Source organism: Medicago truncatula, chromosome 5 (assembly GCF_003473485.1).
Source record: "Medicago truncatula cultivar Jemalong A17 chromosome 5, MtrunA17r5.0-ANR, whole genome shotgun sequence".
Lineage (NCBI taxonomy): Eukaryota > Viridiplantae > Streptophyta > Magnoliopsida > Fabales > Fabaceae > Medicago > Medicago truncatula.
Genome location: NC_053046.1, coordinates 32,081,467 through 32,104,220, shown reverse-complemented (window position 1 = coordinate 32,104,220; position 22,754 = coordinate 32,081,467). Strand labels below are relative to the sequence as shown.

The window sequence follows — 22,754 nt, the reverse complement described above, 5'->3', positions numbered from 1 at the left end:
ACTTTTTGGTAGGAGATGTGCTTAATTGAATTGCTCTTGGTCCAATGGTGGACTAGGTAGAGTGTCCCGCAATTATATGTTGACGAGTAGATATTAAATTTTTTCCTTGATATTATTGTAGTTTTTTTTTTTAAATGTCTTATGTTATACAGCTATGCTAGCTCTTAACTAATTCAAGATTTTGCATGCTTCTTCACGCAAGTGTGTTTTCAACAGGAATAATGGGAGGGTTTCAAAAACCGTCTTAAAATCACCTAGAATTTTTGCTCTTCAGCCTAATTTTTAACACATACTGCTATACTAAAAATGATGTTCACGCAAGTGTGTTTTTAAATGAGTCAAAGTTGGGGAAAATGAATCTTTCCTTTTAGACTTTGTTGGATGAACCATATGGTTAGGTAGTGCAAACTAGGAAGTTTGTTATTGACATAAGTTATTTATGCGGTTTAGGGAACCAGGCCTCAATGAGCACATGAGTGATTATTTTAGGAAAGCTTGTTGAGGTAAGGAAGCATTATAACGATATTACATATATTAGAATGCATGTGTGTTTGTACGCATGTTTGTGTGCTAAGTTGTTATGTGTTTATCATAGTGTTGTTGCATTTATAGATTTTGCTTAGATATGATTTTACGAAATACAAATACCGGAAGTATGTTATTGTTAGGAGTATTGTTCTCTAAAAAAATAATTGTTATAAGTAGGGTTATTTGAACGACTAAAGTTTGACACCGTATTCTAACAACATAAAAAAATACACATTCATTACTATTGATATGAATATGAGAGATCCAATCAATTAAATAGTATTGTACGATATTCAAATAGATTGTTAGATACCCAAGACGTTGACAACTTAACATTTAGTTGTTGCTATTACATATGATGGATTGATATGTATGCTTTGTTATTATAATATATGAGGAATCATATGCTCATGCATTTCATAGTAGGTGTGAGCTGGTTAGACTACAACAAGGCGTCGATGTCCTATGTGCGAGTTCCACCTTAACTTTTTGGAATTTGACCGAGTCTTGGTTGCTCGACCGTCATGAGGGGTTACCTTGGACATGTTAGAATGGGAACTACATGATTGCTTGACCGTTGTGAGGGATTACTTGAGTTGTATAATTATGGAAATCATAAATTTTTAGTGGGGGTTATCCACGACACTTTATGGAATGGTAAATACTGGGATAATTTACACAAGTCTTGCATTTTAGACCAATTGTACATTTCTCTTATTCGTTAACTTAAAATTCATGTTTTCTGCTATGCCATGTCATGTTTTATATCTATATTCTTTTAAATATGTTATTTTTGAATATAGATATAAAAGATAACATGACATATGCTTTTAGTAGTTATGTAGTCTCTACTTTACCTACGGACTTGCATAATGCCCCATCAACGTGTCAAAATGGCATATACTACATGATTGCTCGACCATTTATGGAGATCATGACTTTTTAGTGGAGGTTATATAACACTCTACGGAGTGGTAAATACTCGGATCATTTACATGAGTCTTGTCTTTATGCTATTTGTACATTTCTCTTATATGTTGAATTTATTGTGGTAAGTAACAATAATTTTGTAGTGCCGTTCTAGATTTCATATATTCTAAAACCCAACAAGGCATGAGATGCTACTAAATCCAATTAACACGTAAGAAACATATAATTTTAAGTGATTGAAAATGATAAGTGTAAAAAAGTTGTGATAAAATAAAATTGTAGACTTTGAAGTAAGATAAAAACTATTTTTTTTTAACCTAATTCTGAAAGTTATTCTGATATGTAGTACGGCTGAAATTAAGTTATGTTATGCTTGAGTTGGATATGACATAATGATACCTCCAAAATTAAGAGAGAATAAGACAATATAATTAAAACTCTGTTATCTTACGATAACATTAGAGTACAAAAATCATAAATGCAATGTTCACGAGTTTATGAAAATAAAAATAAAATCATTGGTCTAGTACATTAATAAATAAATGACAACTCTTGTGATATTCGAACATAACATGTATTGCATATTTGCTTTGCTAACATGATAACTCATTCTCCTATAGAGGGAGTTTTTTTCATTCTCTTTGATTTGGTGCTCAGAGAACTAGTGAAGCTTTGCAGACCATTCACATTTTTTATTAATGCATTTCAAAGAAAAATTATTGTGTGTATATCGTGGACAATCCGCATCCGTTTCACATCCATAACGCACTGTAATGAATAAATATAGTAAAATAATGTTACTAAAAGATGATAAAAGAAAGTTGTTTATGAACTACAAAGCAAAGAAGAAAATTTGAAATGGATGAAAACATGACTTACAACGACCAACTTCTATTGTGATAAGAAATAAGGAAATAAATTGAATCATAGCAAAAACAAACTTGTGAATTTCAACCATAATTTTCGTCTTTTCATGTGAAAAGTAAAACATGATTTGACCTTTATATAGTTTATAAAGTTCAATTAAGTACACCAATGTATTGTGTTTGTCCATTTAGCACACCTAATAAGAAGGAAACTTAAGAAACTTGCTAATTATAACAATATTTTGTAACTATTTATTTTTGAATCTTTCATGACAATAATGAGACAAATTTCTTTTTGGACAATGATAAAGGTATTTGTTGGAATAATGCATCATTGAAGTGAGAATTTGTTACGCACAAGTATAACATATTGTGTGATCAATTTTTGTGTTGATTAAATCATTGAGTAAAAAAGAACTTGTATTTAATTTTATAATTCCATGGTTTATTCTACATTGCTTTCACATCGCTTATTAAATTTATATTGATTTACAAAATTATTTGGTATTGATCTGTCTGATGAAGATTAAAGAAACGTAGTGGTGGTTCTACATAAATTACAGTTACTATCGCGGTGGTTCATGGTGCTCCAATGTAGAGGAGAGTTCGCCGCCGAAAGAGAATGGTGCCTGCAGACACGTTAGCACTCCAACACTCAAGTCGGTATGTGAAAGAGGTGGATTGTGTGTGAAAACTGGGTGAATAAAAGTGTATCTTGAGCGTGATGCTGAGTCATGCTTATATAGCCATGGAGGTCGATAACTACCTCATAATTTCGTGGCGTGAATCCTGGAGGTTGTAAGAGATGTCTCTGCGGCATACACACATGACTTTGGGTGCACCATCATAGTGCTTTCTCCTGAGGAATATGAGCCTTAACTTTTTGGGGCCATTCACCTTAGGTTTTATGTCGGTCCGGAACAAGCATTGAATGTAAATGTAAATGTGTTTTTAAAATAATTCATATGCATTATCGAACTATGCTTTAGGTAGATTAAAGTTTCAAGAGTTTAAAAAAAGTACACATTCTCGTTGACTAAAAAAAATGGATGAGTATCATATAACATATTTTTTTATTAAAAAGTTATTGAAAGTTCAAAAACAACCTAAAAATAGATATGCAAATGATATATTTTTTTTAAGGAAGCAAATGATATTTATTTATAAGAAAAAACATAGGTGCATTTTATTAGGTCCTTTTCATATGTTTTTTTTAAAACTAAATCCATGATTTTTTCAAATCCATAATTTTTTTAAAACTTTGTTATATCCATAAAAATATGTATTTTGAATTAAGAATCACATGAAAAATACATAAGAAAATGCACATAACTTTTGTCCTTATTATAAGCACATTTAGGAGTAAAAAAATAATTTGGATGCTTAAAAAACCCATATATAAAAGGGTTAATTATAAAAATTGATCCATCAATATATGTGAAGTCTGAAAAAGGACCATGTAATAATAAATGAGACAAATAAATAAGATTTGTTATTTGGGGGTGCATTTAGTATGTGAAGCTAATTAGCTAGCAAATCATCAAACAGGTTATTGAGCTTACATAAGTCCAATAACGCTTGACTTAATAAGCACACAAGTAGTTATATAAATAGAATTCCTGTGATGAAGCAATAGTACACCACTTAACCTAATTTCACATTCAGAAACCCTAGATTTATGAAACCCTAAAACTACCCATTTCTCTCTAAGCCTTCATCTCGTAGGAGCTAGCACTGTGAGTGAAGGAAGTTGTTCGTGTGTGGACTGAGTAAAGGTGCTGTCATCAAGCAGTACTCGTGACCACTCACTCTTTCAGTTCAACTTCAAAGGATCTGCACTTCAAGAGATAAACACATGAATCCTTAAGTGAGTTTTGATTTATGATTTAATCAAGATCCATTCATCAAGATTTATTTCGCTAAGAGGATTGAAAATTTTAAAAAACCAACAGCCACATGATTGCTCGACCATTGTGAGGGATTAGTGGAGATCATTACTTTTTTAGTGGGGGTTATCCACGACACTCTATGAAATGGTAAATACTGGTATCATTTACCCAAGTCTTTTATTTTAGACTAATTTTAAATTTCTCGTATTCGTTGACTTAAATGTCATGTTTTATGACATGTCATGTTATGTTGTATATCAATTTTCTTTTATATATATATTTTTTAACATGATCCTCTAATTTATCTGTGGACTTGGATTATGCCCCAGGCTGTTAGTAGTTATGTCCCAAATTTCTTAGAAATTGAAGACATTATAGAACGAGGTGTGAGTCACCTAGACTACATTAAGGTGTGGTTATCCTATGTGTAAATTTTACCTTAATGTTTTGGAATTTTATCGAGTCTTGGTTGCTCTACCATCATGAGAGGTCTAGACGTGCTAGAATGGAGACTACATGTTTGTTTGACCATTTATTGAGATCATGATTTTTTTTAGTGTAGGTTATCCAACACACTTTACGTAGTGGTAAATACTAGAATCATTTACACGAGCCTTGAATTTTAGGTTAATTGTACGTTTCTTTTATTCGTTGAATTAAATGTCATGTCTTCTCATAAGCTATGTTATGTTGTATGTTTGTATTATTTTATATATACTATTTTAGGATCGTGATCTTCTAATTTACTTGTGGACTTGGATTATGCTACAAGTTCTTAGTAGTTGCGTCGCAAATTGGTTCGAAACTAAAGACATGTGAAACGACAACTTGGATTGGCGATCTGAAGCACTCAGGCTTGATGCCATTTGTCACTTGATTTACTTTTTCCTCATTATTTTGAGAACCTTGTATCTTTGTTGTGGAAATATATTTAAACTCAGATAGTTGTACTTGAAATATTTTTAATGTCAACTATCTAAGTTATGAGTAAATTAGTGCTATGAAATCATTTTATAAAATTTGTCAAAGTGTTGAATCATCATTTTTCGAAAAGAATTTCAAGAGTTAGTTTCACTCTGATTTTAAGAAAAGGTAGATTATAAATAATACACTAGTTATTAAATATCAGGGTGTTATTCCTTAAAAAAAAAAAAAAAAAGGGTGTTACATCACACAACCAATTAAACTATTTACTGTTATTGTGGTAAGTAACAATAATTTTGTAGCGACATTATAGTTTTTATATATTCTAAAATCCAACAGGGCATGTGAGAGTATTAAATCTAATTAAAACATAATAAACAATTTTTTTTTGAGCAAAAAAACATAAGAAACTTATAATTTGAAGTGATTGAAAATGATAAGTGTAACAGAATGTGATAAAATAAAATTGTAGGTTTTGAAGTAAAATAAAAACTATTTCCTAACCTAATTCTTAAAGCTATTCTTATAGGCAAGTGGGGCTGGAATTAAGTTATGTTATGCTTGAATTTGATATGATATAATGATACCTCCAAAATTAAGAGAGAATAAGATAATATAATTAAAACTCTTTGTTTTCTTACGATAATATTAGAGTACAAAACCATAAATGCAAGGTTCATGAGTTTAGAAAAATAAAAATAAAATCATTGTTCTAGTAAAATAGAAAAAATGACACCTCTTGTAATATTCGAACATAACATATAATGCACATTTTTTCGATAACATAATAACTCATTCTCCTCTATAGGGAGTTTTTGCATTCTCCTTTATTTGGTATTCTGAGAATCAGTGACGCTTTGCAGCCCATTCACATTTTTTATTAATGCATCTCAAAAAAAAATTCTTGTCTGTAGACCGTGGACAATCCGCATCCGTTTCACATCCAAAATGCGCTGTAACGAATAAATATAGTAAAATAGTGTTACTAAAAGATGATAAAAGAAAGTTGTGTATGAACTACAAAGCAAAGAAGGAAATTTGAAATGGATGAAAACATGGCTTACAACCACCAACTTCTGATGCGATAAGAAAGAAGGAAAGAAAAAGAATCATAGCGTAAACAAACTTCAGAGTTTTCTTTTTGGTTACAACGAACTTCAGAGTTTCAGTCATAGTTTTTCGTCGTTTTATGTGAAATATAAAATATGATTGGATCTTTTATAGTGTATTTCACATTCTCCTAAAAAAACTAGCTAATTTTTAGCACTTATGAAGAGTTAAAAACCCTTCACAAAATTATCATTACAATTAAACATCTCTTTAGTACATCAATGTGTTGTATTTGTCTATTTAACACATTTAATAAGGTAGTCACTTAACAAATTTTGCTAATCATAACAATTAATTCTTTCGTAAATCTCTATTCATTACCTTTTTTAACCTTTTGTGATAGTATAGGGACAATTTTTATTTTTATTTTTATTTTACTATGGAAAAGGTATTTGTTGAAAAAATGCACCATTGCAGTAAGAACATGTTATGCACAAGTAGAACATAATGTATGATCAATTTTTGTAGTTGATTAAATTATTGAGTAAAAAAAACTCAAAGATTTATAAGATTTTTAACTCATATTTAAAATTAGTAGTCTAGTGACAATCTAAGTTTACCTTTGCACATCCCCACAATAAACTTGAAATTTTTATATCTTAAAATACTTTTAATGAAATAATTATTTTATTCATATTTTCCCTAAAAAAAGTTATTTTATTCATATTTGTTCACTACGATGAATTTGTGAAACATTTGAAGATTACCTATTTCACCCTGGCCTTATGATTTGATAGTCACATTCATACATGAACACATTTAAAGAACATGTTCATTAGTAATAGAGTTTCAACAAGAATCATCAAGCATCAAGATTTGATTTGAAATGTTTGGGAAAGTTGGATTATAAAAGACAATTATACTCTCACAGAACTTCTTGATTGGCTGAAGCAAAAAAGTTTGAATGCGTTTCTTAGGGACAAATGAAGAAAAAAGTTGTGCATTTAGCATGGGATGTTGCCAAGATGGAAATCCCTTCGTACCATTGTCAAATAGATGTTGTTGTCGCTTGAGAGGATGACAATGATAATGACATTGATGTCCCTCAAGTAACTATTATTTATTTATGTTGAGCTATTTTCATCAAATCAGTCGTGTCTTAAACTTATCTTTAGTTAGAAAGACATGTTGTCAAAATTGAGATTTTGCTACAGGTCGAAAGAGAATAACAAAATCCAAAATCATAAAATCGTAATCGAATGATTTTACTAAACTACTTTTGTAGAATCGATATAGGAGCAAAATCGAAAATGGTAAAATCGCAATGAAAATCATTGAATTGTACCAAAACAAAAATAATGCTAAATATTTATTATGAATTACATATAGTCATAAATGACTCAGTTTCAATTCTACAAAATACTTATACATAAATTACTCAAAGCCCAAATATGAAGGAAACCTACGATTTTATGCAAACTAGGTCAAAATTGACACGTATAAAAAAAATTCTAAAATCCTTCAAAACTTTTTTTAAAACTAGCGATTTTGAAAGGATTTCACGGGGATTACCCACTAAAATAGAAGTGTAAGAACTAAGTTAGTTTAGATACATGTAATGAGTCAAATAGCTTAAAGGGCAATATAGGAAATTTGAATATAAACCCTTATAAATAAGAGAATGCCAAGGAAAGAGGATATGGAAATTGTGATGTCAACATTCTTCTCCTAACCTCTTCTCTTGTTTTACTATCCTTATTTTCCTGCAATTTTATTTCCTACAATTTTACTATCTCATTGTGTGTTCAAAGTGAAACATTATCAATTAATTTAGATTCCCTTATATCAATTTTAGTACCGTTACAATACAGTATATATCTTTGAGGTTTTGATAATAGCAAAAACAAAATGAATATTTTGTTTGATGACAAATTGTTTAAGTATGCAGGCTAAATAAGCAAGTCAAACAATTCTATATCTGACACACTATTTTTTTATTTTTAAAAAAAAAAAGGATCTGTCACACTCTTGATTACTATATCCATTGGTAGTACATGTAGTTGTATCTAGTTAATGACTATCCACAAGCTAGGAACAATGCATCACTTATTAGGTATTGTATAGAAATAGACATATACAAATTAAATAGATACTTGAATCATAAATTGAATAAAAAATGTATTAATTGAATCCAGATAATTTTTTGTTATCAACACAGATATCAGAGCGCAAAGCCAGAGAAAGGCGTTGTGAAAGCAGCTGAAAATGGTGGCCGAAAAAAAGCAAATTAATGTGAATTTGGACACCTTAAATCTCACACCAATGAAATTTAGATTTGTAGGACAAGTATCAATAACTGAAATAACTAGAAGCAACGGCATGTCTAGACTAATCTAGCAACCAAGTGTAAAGCAAAACACACCAAAGAATAAACAAGATAAAGAGAGTAGAAAAACAAACACACAAAAAAATGTTAACCCTGTTCGGTCCAACAATGACCTATTGTGCGGGAGAGAGATCTCTCTGCTTCATTATCAACGAGTTCTTTACAAATAGATACAAAAGGATTACAATAAATTAGTTTCAACAAGCTCACAAAGAACAAACCTAATTCTACCCATTTTTCAATCTCTTCTCATGAATAAGAGACTAAATGATTTCACTCAACCAAGTTTTTTCACAATACTCTCCACTCATGTGTTTTCTAACCCCATGAATCTCTCCCCAAAAGGCACAAACCCTTTCCCAAGAGCCTCCTCTTTTGGTTCTCTAAGATAACATCATGAAGCTTTGAACCTCACCTAAAGACCCTCAACCTAGAATATCTAAATACCCTAAAAGTTCCCTCATTTGGTTTCCATGAGATTCACCAAGCGTACTCAACAAATCGATCAAGGAGTACTTAAATAGTGTTTTAGATCATGTCAAATCGTGCCATGATCAGTTGCACCAATCGTGTTGTGATTTCATGTTAGTACACAATACAATACTAAACATTATCCAAAATTGTGCCACGATTTTATCCTCTCGTGCCACGATTTTTGCGGTGACAAACCTCCAAGTTGTTGATTCAAAATCATGCCAGGATTTGCCGAATTGTGCCACGATTTTGCTGAAACTCAAACATAAAATTATAAGTCAAAACTCAATGCAAACCCTAGCTAACGCAAAGACCTAAGTCGAAGTTGCAGAAACAGTATAACCTTGCAACAAATATAATCGATCACGTAACTAAAAGTTGAGGAAGATGAACTGCTGTCAACTTTTCGCAGGTAAAGACGAGATAATCCTATCACCCATCAAAAGGATTGAGCACATGTTCACTAAAGAGTATCGTTCCACTAAATTCTGCTCTTATAAAAAATAATAAAGGGTGATCTACTACAAAGTCGATAGTTTTGGGCTTACATGGAGAACTTGAGTGTCAAATAGAACTCTTTGATGTCTTATAACAAGATTAGAGTACAGAATCATAAATGCAAGGTTTATGAATTTAGGAAAAGATAAATATAATCATTGTTCTAGTAGAATAAATAAATGACAACTCTTGTAATATTCGAGCATAACATATAATGCAAATTTGTTTTGCTAACAGAATGAGTCAATCTCCTATACCAAAAGTTTTTGCATTCTTTCGGATCTTGTACTTAGATCTTTGCAGTCCATTCACATTTTTTATCAACGCACTTCAGATAAAAATCCTTGTTCATAGACCGTGGACAATCGGCATCCGTTTCACATCCATAATACGCTACAATGAAGAAATATAATAAAATAATGTTACTAAAACATGATAAAAAGTTGTGTATGAACTGCGAAGCAAAGAAGGAAATTCGAAATGGATGAAAACATGGCTTACAACCACCAACATTTGTTGTGATAAGAAACAAGGAAAGAAAAAGAATCATAGCATAAAAAAACTTGAGAGTTTCAGTCATAGTTTCCGTCGTTTCATGTGAAAAATTGAATACGATTGGATCTTTTTATAGTGTATTTCATACTCTCCTAAAAAATTAACTAGTTTTCAGCACTTATGAAGAGTTAAAAACTTTTCACAATTTTTTTTATCACAATTAATTAATATCTATTCATTACTTTTTTACCCTTTCGTGATAGTAAAGGGACAATTTTTTTTACTATGGTAAAGGTATTTGTTGAAAAAATGCACCATTAGAGTAAGAACATGTTTTGCATAAGTAGAACATAGTATATGATCAATTTTTGTGGTTGATTAAATCATTGAGTAAAAAAGACTAATGATTTATAGGATTGCTAACTCATATAGTCTAGTGACAATCTATGTTTTGTATACTTATTATAGGATTCTTAAAATACTTTTACTGAAATAATTATTTTATTCATATTTGATTTTGATAAAGTTTAAATTATATATTCCCATAAACTTAGTTCAGTTGCTAGGGTTATTACATGTTAATATGCAGGGGTCAGGGTTTGAACCCCGGACACTCAACTTCTCCACATTTAATTCTGTGAGTTCTAACCACTAGACTACTTGACAAAAAAAAAGTTTAAACTATATAATTTTTAAATTCTCAATTGATTTATAAGAAGTAAAACTTAGCCACTCTAAACCCTAAAGTGGAATATATATTCTAGGCTAAAATATGGTTTTAGTCCCTGCAAATATGCCTCGTTTTGGTTTTAGTCCCTGTAATTTTTTTTTTGTTTTTGGTCCCTGCAAAATTTTTTGTTTTTGAAAATAGTCCCTGACCTGACTTTTGTGATTATTTGCATACGTGGTACATTATAACTGAACCAATTTTGAAGTTTTTGGTCCCTGCAAAATATTTTGTTTTTAAAAAAGGTCCCTGCAAGATTTTTTGTTTTTGAAAATAGTCCCCCAGGGACTATTTTCAAAACAAAAAATTTTGCAGGGACCAAAAACAATTTTTTTTACAGGGACTAAAACCAAAACGAGGCATATTTGCAGGGACTAAAACCATATTTTAGCCTATATTCTAAGATATTTTCGATTTGAAATACTTAGCGTTTTGAAACACTTCCATGAAAAGAGACGAGCTTCACTTGGCTTGAAACTCCACATCAATACATTCACAAAGCACTTAAATAAAAAGTCTTTAATTTATAATTACAACTTATTCGGAAAAATAACTTAAACTTCTTGAAACATTGAATAATAGTATGAAGTCACTCTCATAAACTCGTTTTACAAAATATGCATGTTCTAGTAATATCTTAGTTTAAAAATCGATAAAAGAGATCAAATGACTTCTCATTCGGTATGGCTTATCAAAGCATGGATCCCCAAATGCGAGTAATCAAATTTTGTTAAGGTGAGAAATAACTAAAACAAACATATGCACATGTTCTTGTAGGCATGTCATGGTTACAAATAAGAATTTTGAACGTAATGCAAATACATGAACACATTTAAAGGACATGTTCTTTAGTAATAGAGTTCCAGCAAGGATAATCAAGCATCATGATTTGAGTTGAAAGATGGATTATATAAGACAATCCTACTCTCAAATAAGCTAAAAAGTTTGATTGTATTTTGAATTTAGCAAGGGATGTTGCCAAGATGGAAATCCCTTCATACCATTGTCACATAAATGTTGTTGTTGCTTGTGAGGATGACGATGATAATGACATTGATATCCCTCAAGTATCTATCTATTTATTTCTGTTGAGCTGTTTTCATCAAATCCGTTGTGTCTTAAACTTATCTTTAGTTAGAAAGACAGGTTGTTAGAATGGTGATTTGGATCTTGCTTCAAATCGAAAGGGAATAGTAAAATCGAAAATCGAAATCGAAGGATTTTACACAACTACTTTTGTAGAATCGATATATGATAGAAAAATCGAAAATCGCAATCAAAATCGATGGATTGTACAAAATTCAAAACAATGCTAAATATTTGTTATAAATTATGTATGGTCATAAATGACTTAGTTTCAAGTTCATAAAATACTTATACATAAATGACTCAAAACCTAAAAGCCAAGGTAATTTGTGATTTTATGCGAACTAGGTCGAAGTTGACACGTATAAATTAATTCCTAGAATCCTGTAAAAACCTGCGATTTTGCAGGGATTTCACAATTTTATTAAAACACAATCTTTGTTGTCTTACAATAATATTAGAGTATAAAATAAGAAAAGCAAGGTTCTAGGAAAAATAAATAAAACCATTGTTCTAATACAATAAATAAATGACAACACTTGTAATATTCGAACATAACATATAATGCACATTTCAAAAACTCATTCTCTTATATGGAAAGTTTTTGCATTCTTCCGGATCTTGTACTTAGAGAATCAGTGACAGTCCATTCACATTTTTTATCAATGCACTTCAGATAAAAAGTCTTGTTTGCTAACGGTGGATAATCGCGATCCGTTTCACATCCAATATACACTACAATGAAGAAATATAATAAAATAATGTTGCTAAAACATGATAAAAAAAAAAGTTGTGTATGAACTACAAAGCAAAGAAGGAAATTCAAAATGGATGAAAATATGGCTTACAACCACCAACTTCTGATGTGATAAGAAATAAGGAAAGAAAAAGAATCATTGCATAAACAAATTTGAGAGTTTCAATCATAGTTTTTCGTCTTTCATTGTGAAATATAGAGTATGATTTGATCTTTTATAGTGTATTTCATATTCTCGAAAAAAATTAAACTAATTTTTAGCTCTTATGAAGAGTTAAAAACCCTTCACAAAATTATTATTACAATTAAATAGCTCTTGAGTATATCAATGTGTTGAGTTTGTGTATTTAACACATTTAATAAGATAGTAGTCACTTAACAAACTTTGCCAATCATAACAATTAATTAGGGTTAATAGGTCTTTACCCCCCTTAATATAGGGCACTATTGATTTTGCCCCCTGTAATTTTTTTTTTTTAGATTCCGTCCTTGTAAAATGAAGATTCTTCAAGATTGCCCCCTGAGCCCTGTGACTCAGCAGAATCTATGATGTGACACCTACATGGCTTTTTATTTTTATTTTTTATTTTTTTTTGCTTGCCACGTGTAAAAAAATAGTTTTTTTACGTCATTTTTATTTAAAAAAATTAAAATAAAAAATAAAATTTAAAAAAACGAAAATCATATTTTAAAAAATCTGAAAAAATTCAAACTATTTTTTTAAATCGAAAAAAAATTAGATTTTTATTCCAAAAATTAAAAAACATTTAGATTTTTTTCCGAAATAGAAAATTGTCTTATCTTTTTCGAAATTAAAAAACATTCAGATTTTTTTCGAAATAAAAAAGTTTTTTTAATTTTTTCTACAAAGAATGAAAATTCTGGAAAATATTTTAATTTTTAAAAATTTGGATATAAATATTTTTAAATTCCAACTATTTAATCTGAACGATATCAGTTTGGGATCATCCTTGGATCAGTAAAATTGAACGAATTTTACCTTCAACTCATCATCAATCGGAGTGGCCTTCCATCACTGTTTCTGACTTGTTGATTACACCCCAGAAACAGTGGAATATGGAGCTCATTAATACTTTCTTTGACTCTAGTACTGCCAGAAATATTTTTAACACTCCGTTGCTTCCTTCGGTAACTCATGATATGCCTGTTTGGAAATTTGAAAGGGATGGTAATTATTCAGTTAAAAGTGCTTATAAAGATATTCTGAATCATGATATGGCAAGTGTTCAACACCGTGTACCGGGTAACTGGAATTGTATCTGGAGCTTAAAATTGCCCCCGAAAGTTAAGAATTTCCTTTGGCGAGCTTGCCGTAATTGCTTGCCCATGAGAATTCGTTTGCAATCTAAAGGAGTTCAATGCACTGACAGGTGTGCAGTGTGTGATGATTTCGGAGAGGATAGCAACCATTTGTTCTTTATGTGCAGTAAAAGTATGCTTTGTTGGCAACATATTGGCTTATGGAGCCCTTTGATGGCTGTCTTTGATATTAATGTCAGTTTTCCAACCAATGTGTTTGCTATCTTACAACACCTGGATCAGCAGCAAAAGCAAATTTTTAGTGTGACTCTTTGGAGTATTTGGAAGCATCGAAACAATAAGGTATGGAACAACATCACTGATACCGCTCAAGATATTTGTGCTCGTGCAGGTTCTCTTCTTACTAGCTGGAGGAATGCTCAGAATATTCGGCATCCTAGCCCTCAAAATCCTTCCACCCCGAATGATTTGAAGTGGATTAAACCAAGTCCCGGTAGATTTACTTGTAATGTTGATGCGTCCTTTTCTCAAGCTTGGAATCGGGTTGGTATTGGTGTTTGCATTCGAGATGAAGAAGGTCGTTTTGTTTTAGCCAAGACTGAATGGATGACTCCGCTCCTTGATGTCGATTTGGGTGAGGCTTTGGGTTTGTTATCAGCAATGCAGTGGGTTCGTGATTTGCAACTAGGTATTGTGGACTTTGAGCTTGACTCCAAAATTGTGGTAGACAGTCTTTATGGTAGTACTAGTGGCGTCTCTAATTTTAGCGCAGTTATTAATGATTGTAGACGTCTATTAGCTTATGATTTAGTAACCTCTGATGTTAGGTTCATTCGGAGACAAGCCAACGAAGTCGCTCATAGCTTTGCTAGAGTGGCTTTGCGTCTTGCTAGTTTCCATATTCATATTAGGATTCCATCTTGCATCTCTACTATTATTTTGAATGAAATGCAATAAGTTTCTTCTTGTAAAAAATGACATGTAAATTATTTTTTACACTTGGCATCCAAAAAAAAATGAAAAATAAAAAACAATTGCCACATCATAGATTCTGCTGAGTCACAGGGCTCAGGGTGCAATCTTGAAGAATCTTCATTTTACAAGGACGGAATCTAAAAAAAAAAATTTACAAGGGGCAAAACCAAAAGTGCCCTATATTATAGGGGGTAAAGACCTATTAACCCAATTAATTATTTTGTAACCATCTATTCATTACTTTTTTTACCCTTTTGTGATAGTATAGGGACAAATTTTGTTTACTATGGTAAAAGTATTTGTTGATAAAATGCACCATTGGAGTAAGAACATGTTATGCACTAGTAGAACATATTGTATGACCAATTTTTGTGGTTGATTAAATCATTGAGTAAAAAAACCCAATGATTTATATGATTTTTAACTCGTGTATAAAATGAGTAGTCTAGTGACAATCTAAGTTCACCCTTGCCTTCATGGCATGTCATATCTCATCTCATCTTGTTTTGCTTCCATTGACTCTTGTCTAGCAATTACATTCCCAATATGAGCTTCAAGTTCTTCTTTCTTCTTCCTCTGAGCTGCAAGTTCTTCTTTAATTTCAGTCTTAAATACCTCTAGAGCATGATCTTCCAGTAAACTTCTCCTGACAAACAGATGTTCTGGCTGCAAGTCAGATCTTGTGAAGATAGTTTGAGACAAAAGGGAAGAAGAGATGTTTCACCAAGATCATCAGCAACAATAGCAATCCTAGGAGCTTCTAGCTACTTAATAGAATTGTGCCTAAGCTCCACCATATCCATTTGGTTAAGTACATCAGCAAACAAAGCATAGATTTCCTCTACGTTGGCTTCCACATATTCTGATCCTACTGCCTTTAGAATTACCAACGCAGAATCCACTTGAGCTCTCAGTTCATCCCACTTAGCAGCGTAGTCTTCAATGCTGAAAGTTTTGAGTCTTTTAGCAAACAGTTCCTGAACTCTACAATAAATGATTATAAAAATTTCCACAAGTTTATTGTGAGATTATAAATGAGAAAGATGGTCCAGGTTATAGGTTGTTTGTCTGCGTGGAGAAGTATGAGACATGGAGGCTTATGAGAAATACAAGACTATTGTGTCAAAATGAGAATCTGACATAACATCTTGTACTCTCGTATTCTTAGAAGTTGGTTCATAGGTGGTTTTAGGAGTGGATTCTGAGGGTATGACTTCTGAGACTGGTTTAGAGGTTGTGAGAGTAATGACTTCTAAGACAGTTTCTGCTGATCTCAGAGTCGGTTTGAGTGGGAATGGTTTCAATGATTGTTTGGTTAGTATATGATACTTGGTTAGGAAGAATATCAAACTGTGTTGATGGGAATATATGTGGTTTGGATTTTTGTGGTAGTTTCTATGATTTGTACAAAGATAGGATGGGGTGCAACTGTAGTTATGGGTATAGCTGCAATTGCAGGGTCACACTCAGTTAATGTTGAGGTTAAGGAGTGAAGTTCACCATATAGATGTTGTTCAAGAGCATCTATGTCTGATTGTTTGTTTTGGTAGAGGGTGTAATGGTTTTCTACATTAGCAGCTAATTTTTTGACCTTCTCAGCTATTTCTTCATCGATTCATCATCAGACACTTGGATAGTCTCAGATGGTCATACAACTGATAGAGGTATATAATTGTCTGCTATTAAAGGGTTTGGAGATGGGATACACGAGATTTCAGAAGATGCCATGCCCTCAAGGTTTTTGGCTGGAGAATGATTTGGTGAAGGTGTGTGCTCAGATTAAGTGCATTCGCAAGATGGTGAAAGATTTGGGGAAAAGGGTGGAGTATGTAGTTTCATTGGAGAGGTTGTTTGGTATGAGGGGACTTGCGTAGAGGATATTACCTCAGAGTCTGAATCCAAATCCTCTTTAAAAGTGCAATCATTTTATGGAATCTCAGTTTTTTTGTGATGTGTGACATTGGTATCATTATCATTACTAGTAGCTTAATCTTTTTCCAAGAGTTGTCATGTCCATCAACATGATTTTCAACAAGAATAGGGTCTGGTTGCGAGTTCTTGTTACCTTCATTTTTAGAAAAAACTTTAGGCTGGTTCTCCTTGGGGATTTGAGTAGAATTTTTCACCGGATCATCTTTTGGGGTTTCATCCATAAAATCTGCATTCGGCTGTTCATCCTGCTCAGGGGTAGCTTTAGAATTGTTCACAGGAGGGTCTTTAGGAGAATTGTCATCATTGATAGTAATAAGGAGCTTGGAAGAATTTCCCTTCTCCTTATGCTGGTCAGTTTTCTATTTAGGATGGAGTTTGTTACAAAGCTTTATCGAATGCCCAATAGTAAAACAATTGGTGTAAAATACTGGAAGCCATTCGCACACAACGGGAACATTAGGCATATCCCTCATGCTCAACCATAACCTCGTCATAAAAGTGCTTCTAATAAACATCAATGACAACTAGTATACATGCACAATGACCAAAATCTCTTTTTTTTGTCGCTTCATCAATCAATAAAGGTGTACCGACACCATTGGCAATTTCTAGTAGGGTTTGAGGAAACCAATATTCTTGTGGTAAGTGAAAAAGTCTAATCCATACCTCAACGTGTGATTGTTTTTCTGTGTACGGATTAGAGTCAAGTTCCCATTTAGAGAGCATGAGAAAACCAGGTGTGAGGTTGTATGTTCCAATAGACCAAGCCTTCATCTTTTCATCTTTAGCGGCATACTGGAACTCAAAGAAACCTCGACCCAGATATATTAGGTGCCATTGGCCAAATTCCTTCCAGATTTTGGAAGCTTCATAGTAAGGTTCTGGAATGTTAGAGGCTTGTCTCCTATCCTCATTACCAAAAGTCCATTAAGATTGTTTTTACAAACCTCAATTCGACGATCATAAATTTCCGGAGTTAGTTTGACACAAACAGAATGACCCTCAATGAAAGGTTTTCAAAGTTGCGAACAAAGACATCATCCTGATTCAAAACTTATTGTGCAAACGAACGTTGTTTCACCTAGTGTTGCTGGCCATCACTTAAATTAGTAGCTATCAGAACACATTTCCAATTGCAGATAGGAAGAGCCATGTTCATCGTGACCAAACCCTAAATTGTCAACAATCAGTAGCAGAAACCGTGAGCCTAGATATGTGGTTCAAAGGAGCACGATGATGTGATCAACCTTTGTAATGCGTGAAGCATCAACACGGTTGTGTCTCACCACAAATATCAGATCCCAAAGCCAGAGAAATACGGTGAAAGCAACTGAAAATGGTGGCCGAAAAAAGCAAATTGTTGTGAATTCTGACACTCTAAATCTTACATCAATAATATTTAGATTCGTGGGGCAAGCATCAATGGCACCCAATAACCGAAATAAGGTAAAAGCAACAACATATCTAGATCTAATCTAGCAACCAAATGTAAAACAATTAAACCAAAGAATAAACAAGATAAAGAGAGTAGAGAAACAAACACACCAAGAAATGTTTACCTTGTTCGGTCCAACAATGACTTACTCTAGGGGAGAGAGATCTCTCCACTTCACTATCAATTAGTTCTTTACAAAGAGATACAAAATGGTTACAATAAATTATACCCATTTCCCAATCTATAGTCACAAAGAGCAAACCTAATTTATACCCATTTCCCAATCTCTTCCCATGAACAAAAGAATAAATGATTTCACTCACCATAGTTGTTTCACAATACTCTCTACTCATGTGTTTCCCAACCCCATGAATATCTCCCCAAAAGGCACCAACCTTTTCCCAAAGCCACATATTTTGGTTCTCCAAGATAACATCTTGAAGCTTTGAACATCACCTAAAGACCCTCAACCTTTAGTATCTAATTACCCTAAAAGTTTACTCATTTGGTTTCCATGAGATTCACCAAGCTTACTTAACAAATGGGTCAAGAAGTGCTTAATTAATAGTGTTTTAGATCCTATCAAATCGTGCCATGAGTTGGACCAATCGTGTCATGATTTCAGGTTACTACACAATACAATACAATACATAAAATTATAAGTCAAAACTCAACGCAAACCCTAGCGAACGCAAATACCTAAATCGAAGTTGGAGAAACAGTATAACCTTGCAATAAATCTTTATATAATCATTCACCTAACTAAAAGGTCCCTAACCAAGGGGTCATTTGTTTCCAAATGGAGATCCAGGTTAAGGAAGATGAATTGTTGTTAGTTTTTTGTTGGCAAAGATGTGATAATCGAATCACCCATCAAAAGGATTGAGCACCCTGTTCGCTAAATAGTATTGTTCCACTGAATTCTTCAGTTATAAAAAATAAGAAATGGTGATCAACTACAAAGTTCTAGTACAATAAATAAATGACAACTTTTGTAATATATGAACATAACATATAATGCACATTTAATTTGTTTTGCTAACGCAATAACTCAATCTCCTATACGAAATTTTTTTGCATTCTCCCGGACTTGTACTTAGATCTCTGTAGCCCATTCAACTAGTTAATTTTGAATTTGAGCTTCAACCACTAACATTGATATTGTTATTATTGCGTTGGCCTATTCTAAAATTAGTTGAATTTGAGCTTCAACTAGTCATTATTTATCTTATTTGTATTATTTTCCAATCTATTCTAAAATTTTGTCCATCGTCATGTAGAATAATAAATTTTAGAAATGACGATATACAATTTTAACAAAGTTATTTAAATACTGATCGGGTAAAATAGGAATTTCGATCTTTAGTCTTTATTATGATTCTTTAACACATATTAATATTCGTTTCTTTTAAATAACATGTCATGTCATTATTATAAAATAAAAAATATGTTAAATAACATTAGTCTATAATACAAGAATACATATCTTCTTAACGCATATATTCTTAACCCGAACAAGGCATCTGATGCTATTAAATCTAATTAAAAGGTAAGAGTAATATAAATTTAAGTGTTTGAAAATTATATGTGTAACAATAAAGTAAATTTATAAGATTCGAAGTAAGATAAAAGTTATGTTTCATCCTAACTATTTGATGGTGTATGATTTACAAGTTCACCAAATAATATTCAAGTAGTAGTAAAGTAGTAAGTTATTGTTTCTATATAGAGATTGTCGTTCAAATTGATAATTAGCGGAATTTATTTGAAATAAAAGATTTTAGAAAAGATGAAGTGGTTTGCAGGGTTTTAATTTTTCTATCAACATGCGAGATTAGGTTTGGTGATTGAGAAGTATAACGGCGATAGGAAATCCTTGAATCCCCCTTCCGACTTCGAAGATTATTAGTTTATGACATGTCGTTTGATTTAAGAAAGTAGAACATGATCCCATGATGAATAAGTGGAAGTTTTATTTTAATATTGTCGCAATTCAGATGAAATTAGGGTCATCAATTCTAATATGGTTCATCTACGATATGGTATAGAAACAAACATATACAAATTAAATCAAACACTTAAATCATAAACTGAATAAAAACTTTATTAATTGAATCCAAAAAATAAGAAGGGGTTTCTCGTGGAACCCTGATCAAAGAGGTTTAGTTGCACATGACAGCATACCATTACAAAGCAATAGACAAGCATGCCCTAGAGAGAACAAGAGGAGAATCAAGATCCTCTGCCTTAAAGCTCTGATGCTTGAACCTTTCCTTGTCCTACGAACTTTCTGAATAATTAGAAGAGTGTGCAAGGGTCTATATATATAGCACATCATTACTTAGGATTTAAGAGAAAAAATTGGGTTTTTCCACCGATCCATCTTGAAAAACAAGAAAACACATTTTGCTCGCAATGTATACGTATGGCACATGGTACGTGCGCGCATGTGCGTATCAGGAGTCTTCATATCCTCATCCTTCACATGATGTCTTGTGTTGCCGATTTACATAATTTTTCACTAAAAAGACTCAAAACACCAATGAAGTTGGATAATTTAGGATAAAACTGAATTATAACGACTCAAATAAAAACAAAATGTTACTAAAACCATTGACATCTCCTCTAATTGACTTCTTATTTGCTTTCAAATGCAAATAAAATAACTAAAAACATAGCAAAAAATATTATATGTGACGTTTCATCATCACTATTCAATGTATTCTATAGGTGGTGTGTTCAGGGAATCAGAGATGTCTTCCTACTCCATTCACATTTTTTATCAATGCACTTCATTTCAAAATACTCATGCAATGATTTTGGACAATCAGCATCGGGTTCACATGGAATATCAGTATGTGCTGTAATGAAAAAAGATAATAAAATAATGTTACTGAAACATGATAAAAGATTGTGTATGAACAACAAAGCAAAAAAGGAAATTTGAAAAGGATTAGAAATGGCTTGCCAACATCATGAACTTCCCTTGCAAGATGAAATAAGGAAAGAAATAGAATCATTTCATAAACAAACTTGAGAATTTTATTCATAGTTTTTCCTCTTTACAAGTGAAAAATAGAATATAAATATCTCTTTAAATTGTATAAAGTTCAAGCTCTTTTGAAAATAATTTAATATTTTTAGCTGTCTGTAGTATTTGTCCCTTTAGAATACATAGTACTGAGTGAGACCACTTAACAAACTTGTTAATCATAAGAATTTATCTATTTTTTACTAACCTTTCAATACCTTTTTAACCTTTCATGATAATAAAGGGGTAATTTGGTTTTGGAACATGGTTTTAAAACATAATTATAAATGTGAAAGTCTTAATCTATTCAGATATTTTGAAATAGCTAATATATTACTTTCTAAATTTGATAAAGTGATTCTGAAGTATATTACTTGAATAGAAAACTTTCATGCAGATGAATTGGCTCAAAATGCCTATGGCTATATGATCTCAAAGAAACATTTTCATAAGATCATCGACGTTTGAAGAGCTATATCATAATGCAATTTTGAATTTATGAATGAACATCAATGCATTAAAACCAGGAGATTGAAGGCTAGAAGCTGTTGAACATTTAACAAATCCTACTTTGAATCATATAAAAGGAAATTAAAATACGAGCTTTGTCTTGCCGGTCGAATTGAATTTGCCAAGAATGTTGGTGTTAGACAACATTATTCGACAGAAATAAAGAGAGTGTAAGTTTTATATCTAAAGAGTCAAAAACAGAAATTTCCAAATAGTAAATTTAGTGTGGAAAACAAAATTTCCAGTTAACACTAAAACTCGAGGATTTAGAAAATGGTCGCCAAAGTGGAAACGATCTTTTGTTGAAACAATATTTTCAAAATTGACCAAAAAAAAAAACAAACAATATTTTCAAAAAAATAAAATAAAACGTTCAATTGATTTGAGACGAAATCACCCAAATTTCTCCTTCGAGGTGGCGTTGGTGATCGATTATCACCCATTATATTAGTTGAATATTTTTCTCCTTCTTTTGGGGTGATTTCAATTTTCAATATCTTTGACAATTGCAAATTCAACTGCTCTTCTTGCATATTTTTTTGTTTGTCTTGCTAATTTGACCGTTTTCTAGTTTGTTCCTTCACATTGCATATACAACTCAGAAATATTTTAGGGCATCTCTCCAATGCTAGAGTCATTTGGTTGTTCTTAAATCACTTTATATGGGTCCAAAGATGACACATGTGTCTTTCAAAAATTTCAACACTTTCACTCTGATGCAAAAATTGAGTTTATGTTTCTAAGTGGGTTCCATTAATGACTTTTTATACACCCCAAACCCCCACTATCCTACTTCTATGGGCACCCCTCCCTTTTCCCTAGTTTTTGTATCCTACACTTTCTACTTTTTATACTCTAGGGGCAACTGTTCTCTATCTTGTCATCCAACTCCAATGGAAAAGAAAATAAAACATGTTTTTCAAGTTTAAGGACCGAGCAAAGAACAATGTTGGAGATGCCCTTAGTAGCTTTGCACAATA

General features: G+C 32.0%; 5 long non-coding RNA genes across 5 annotated transcripts; all 5 read right to left on the bottom strand.

Moving 5' to 3' along the window:
- Positions 1–1,952: 1,952 nt before the first annotated feature.
- Positions 1,953–2,480, bottom strand: LOC11407108 (uncharacterized). Its single transcript, XR_003011943.2, has 2 exons — positions 2,338–2,480; positions 1,953–2,226 (listed from the first exon to the last, which is right to left on the bottom strand). It is a non-coding gene; the product is annotated as an uncharacterized lncRNA (long non-coding RNA).
- A 3,268-nt stretch (positions 2,481–5,748) lies between these two features.
- LOC11408663 (uncharacterized) lies at positions 5,749–6,361 on the bottom strand. The gene is made up of 2 exons (XR_003012574.2): positions 6,202–6,361; positions 5,749–6,090 (listed from the first exon to the last, which is right to left on the bottom strand). It is a non-coding gene; the product is annotated as an uncharacterized lncRNA (long non-coding RNA).
- Positions 6,362–8,653: 2,292 nt separating this feature from the next.
- On the bottom strand, positions 8,654–10,205 carry LOC11416593 (uncharacterized). Its single transcript, XR_003012208.1, has 3 exons — positions 10,047–10,205; positions 9,391–9,938; positions 8,654–9,299 (listed from the first exon to the last, which is right to left on the bottom strand). It is a non-coding gene; the product is annotated as an uncharacterized lncRNA (long non-coding RNA).
- Positions 10,206–12,102: 1,897 nt separating this feature from the next.
- On the bottom strand, positions 12,103–12,858 carry LOC11410665 (uncharacterized). Its single transcript, XR_003012283.2, has 2 exons — positions 12,702–12,858; positions 12,103–12,588 (listed from the first exon to the last, which is right to left on the bottom strand). It is a non-coding gene; the product is annotated as an uncharacterized lncRNA (long non-coding RNA).
- Positions 12,859–20,316: 7,458 nt separating this feature from the next.
- Positions 20,317–21,343, bottom strand: LOC11415689 (uncharacterized). The gene is made up of 2 exons (XR_003012559.2): positions 21,206–21,343; positions 20,317–21,094 (listed from the first exon to the last, which is right to left on the bottom strand). It is a non-coding gene; the product is annotated as an uncharacterized lncRNA (long non-coding RNA).
- Between the last annotated feature and the right edge of the window lie 1,411 nt (positions 21,344–22,754).